The sequence below is a fragment of the Nomascus leucogenys genome, chromosome 9 (assembly GCF_006542625.1).
Source record: "Nomascus leucogenys isolate Asia chromosome 9, Asia_NLE_v1, whole genome shotgun sequence".
NCBI lineage: Eukaryota > Metazoa > Chordata > Mammalia > Primates > Hylobatidae > Nomascus > Nomascus leucogenys.
The window spans coordinates 101,232,882-101,236,618 of NC_044389.1; the positions used below are offsets into that span (position 1 = coordinate 101,232,882).

The 3,737-nt window shown below is 44.2% G+C and overlaps 1 pseudogene; it reads right to left on the reverse strand.

Moving 5' to 3' along the window:
* Positions 1-276: 276 nt before the first annotated feature.
* LOC100580881 lies at positions 277-3,229 on the reverse strand (annotated as a pseudogene).
* Between the last annotated feature and the right edge of the window lie 508 nt (positions 3,230-3,737).

Sequence of the window (3,737 nt, forward strand, 5' to 3'; positions counted from 1 at the left end):
TGGGACTACAGGCATGCACCACCACACCTGGTTAATTAAAAAAAAAAAAAAATTGTAGAGACAGGGCTATGTTGCCTAGGCTGGTCTCAAATTCCTGGGCTGAAGCAATCCTCCTGCCCCAGCCTCCCAAAGCGCTGAGATTACAGGCAGAATCCACCTCTTGATGTAAGAGATATGTGTGTACAGGGAGGTGAGAAATTGTTGGTGGCTAGCTGTAAAGACACTCTTCCAACCTGAATAGTTCTTGTCACAGTACCTTTATCTTCACTGAAGGATTTAATTCACTCCAAAATGCTTGGCAAATTCCTGGTTACCTGCTTTACTCATAAACAAATTTGACCACATGCTACAGTCTCTCTTTTTCCTAAGCTACTGTGCTTTCTCCTTGCTAGCTGCCTGCCTCTGAGTCTGCAGATCAAGTCCTTTGCCTGCTAAAACAATTGGAGTGGGGAGTTCTTTACAACCCCTTTTGACAGGGAACCTGTTTGCAGTCTCATATGGAGAAAGAAATCCCTATTGTGCAGAAACACGGATACTTCCTATGAAATATTTTCTACAGGAATATCACATAGGACATTAGGGTTTCATCAGTTAATCTGTGTATCAGTTGTGGTAGGGAAATTACTGCAAAAAATTTCAGAGGCTTCACACATTACAGTTTAATTCTAAACTTGTATAACAGCCCAATGTAGATCCAAGTCAATGCAGGGACTCGGCTCCATGCAGTCATTCAGGGACCCAAGGTGGTCGCAATTCCACCATCTTCAGCCCATGACCTCCAAGGTCATTCAGGGCACTGACATCAGCTAGTGGAGGGCAAAGAGCGTGTGGGTTTGCAGATGGGCCTAGAAATGGCATACATCACTTCCTCTTGCATTTTACTGGCCACAACTTGGACATACGGCTAAATCTAACTCTGTTGGAAACCAAGAAATGTAGTCCAGCTGTGTGCCCAGGAAGGAGAGGAAGCAAGTCCGTGACGGACTAGCAGTCTAAGCCCACTCGTCCGGAACCACATACATTATTACACACATACTGACAGTGTTACTTGTGCCTGTTAGCACACAGATCACACTCAAGCCTGGGAGAAGGAGGGCGAGTGCCTCAAGAAAATTATAGGAGTGTTTAGCAGGAAGCTTGAGTGCATTTTCCCCAACTTTCCCTGGAAACAGACAGTATCTTTCCAGACTTGGACACAGTGCCATCTGCTGCTCAGAATAAAAAGCAGGGAGGTGGACTGCGCTATGGTTGGGCTTGGGGGTCAGAGTAACCAGTTTAGAAGAATCAGAACTTGGTACTCTAGAATTTTCATTGGTTTGGTAACCATAGGAGATTAGGGGAAATTCATGCAGCAGCCACTTCCATTTAACAGACAACAAATAAAAATTGTGAGGAGGAGGGGAGAGGAGTTGTATGGTTGGTTTTGGCTTTCTGTGGAATTAATTAATTAAGGCAGCTGAGTATCATGGAAGGCAAGACTGGAGTCAAAAGACCTGGGTCCTAGGCCCCACTTTGTCATTATCTGGGCTGCAGTTTCCTTAGTTCTAAAATGAGGGGACAGGCCCGGCACAGTAGCTCTTGCCTGTAATCCCAGCACTTTGGAGAGCCGAGGTGGGAGGACTGCTTGAGCCCAGGAGTTTGAGACCAGCCTGGGCAACAATAGCAAGACCCCATCTCTATCAAAAAATTTTTTTAAATAGCCAGTTGTGGTGGCATGTACATGTAATCCCAGCTACTCAGGAGGCTGAGGCAGGAGGATTGCTTGAGCCCAGGAGTTGAGGTTGCAGCGAGCTATGGTGGTGCCACTGCACCCCAGCCTGGGTAACAGAGAGAGACCTTGTCTTAAAAAATATAATAAAAATGTAAAAATAATGAGGGGACAAGAAGACTTTTCACTATTCCTTCCAGCTGGGAGCTCCAATCCAGTTCCACAGTCATATGTGACCATTTTCAAGATGGCAATTGAAGCCATAGAAACACATCGGGTCCCTCAGGGAGAGTGTGTCTTGTTTTGGTTTCTTAAAAAAAAAAAATCTAAATCCATATAATTTCCACATCAGAAACATCTATGACTCGCTTTCTTTTTCTGTCAGTAAGTTTATTGTCTTTATCTGAAAAATCCTCATAGAAAATTGTTTGGTTTGACCAGGCGCAGTGGCTCACACCTGTAATCCCAGCACTTTGGAAAGCTGAGGCAGACAGATCACAAGGTCAGGAGTTCGAGACCAGCCTGGCCAATATGGTGAAACCCCATCTCTACTAAAAATACAAAATATTAGGTGGGAATGGTGACTGGTGCCTGTAAATCCCCGCTACTCAGGAGGCTGAGGTAGGAGAATCACTTGAACCCAGGGAGGCAGAGGTTGCAGTGAGCCGAGATCACGCCATTGCACTTCAGCCCAGGTGACAGTGTGAGACTCCGTCTCAAAAAAAATTTAAAAAACTTCTTTCTTGGGCTTCGTTTCATAGACTGGATTCTCTCGTATAGCAGCATGAGCTTTCTTGTATGTCTCCTCCATCATGTCTGGAGTTACATTGTTCTTTATGTATTGAAAGAACTGTTTCTTGTAAGCATCTTCATCTTTCTCCATTAAGTAGCACATGTAATCTGCAACATTCTGGCCCCTGATGTGCTTCTGGTGTACTTCTGCATTAAATTCCTTGTTTTCAGAATCATAACCAGGGAATCGCTCGGTATTGCAAGGGATAGACAACCCTCCATCCACAGCTCCCTTCAGGGCGCCAAAAACTTTATTGCCAGTGGTAGTTCTGGCAAGGCCTGCATCCAAATAGCAGGTAACCTGGCTGACCATCAATGCTTTCCACATCACATTCATGGCCAGTCACCTCCACTTGGCCTTCATAGATCTTGTCCATGCCAAACCTACTGAGAAGACTGAGGGCCAGCAGCAGGCAAGTATAATACGCTGCAGCGTAGTGTGTCAGGCCAACCTTCACACCCTATTTTGGCAGTTCGTGTGCATATGCTGTGTAGACTATCATATCCCCCTCAATACAGGCGTAAGCAATCTGACAAATGAGATCTCTGTTTGTTACACGAACTATCATCCTGTATTTGGGTGTGCTGTATTTATTTTTATCCTGTATCACCAAGCATTTCTGGGCATAGTAATCCGTTTTACCCTCTCGTCGTCTTCTACATTTCACTTGGTATCTCTTAAGAGGCTTTATTTTTAACAACTTTAACAAACCTCATCCTGTGGAACAGAGACCTGCATATGTGGCTCGACAGAGACCTGCAGGCCTATTACTTGCATTTAAAGAAAAGTAAATATGTATGACTTTTTAAATTAACAAGCAGGACTTGTTGATTGGAGGTGGATGATGAGGGAAGAGAGTTTCTAGCTTGGCACAGCTGGGTGGCTGAGGAAGTCCTGCAGCTAATTAATAGCCATTATTATTCATACACTACGGCTCATCCATATGACTCAAGCGATTCTAATTGCTTCAAATACACTATCTCAATTTTCACAACTCCTGTGGATAGTACTATTATTGGCCCATTTTACAGAAAAAAAACAAAACAAGGAAATACTGATGGAAGAACAGATGAGAAACAGGGAGGAAGGGAGCGTGACAGACAAACTGTCCACTAAAGTTTGGTGTTATGCTCCCTCCCATACCATAGACTTATTGCTGGCATACGCACACTTCATAAGGGTGATGCTAAAATTTAGATATGCCCTTCTGCATCCTCTTTTCTGTTCTCTTCTCCT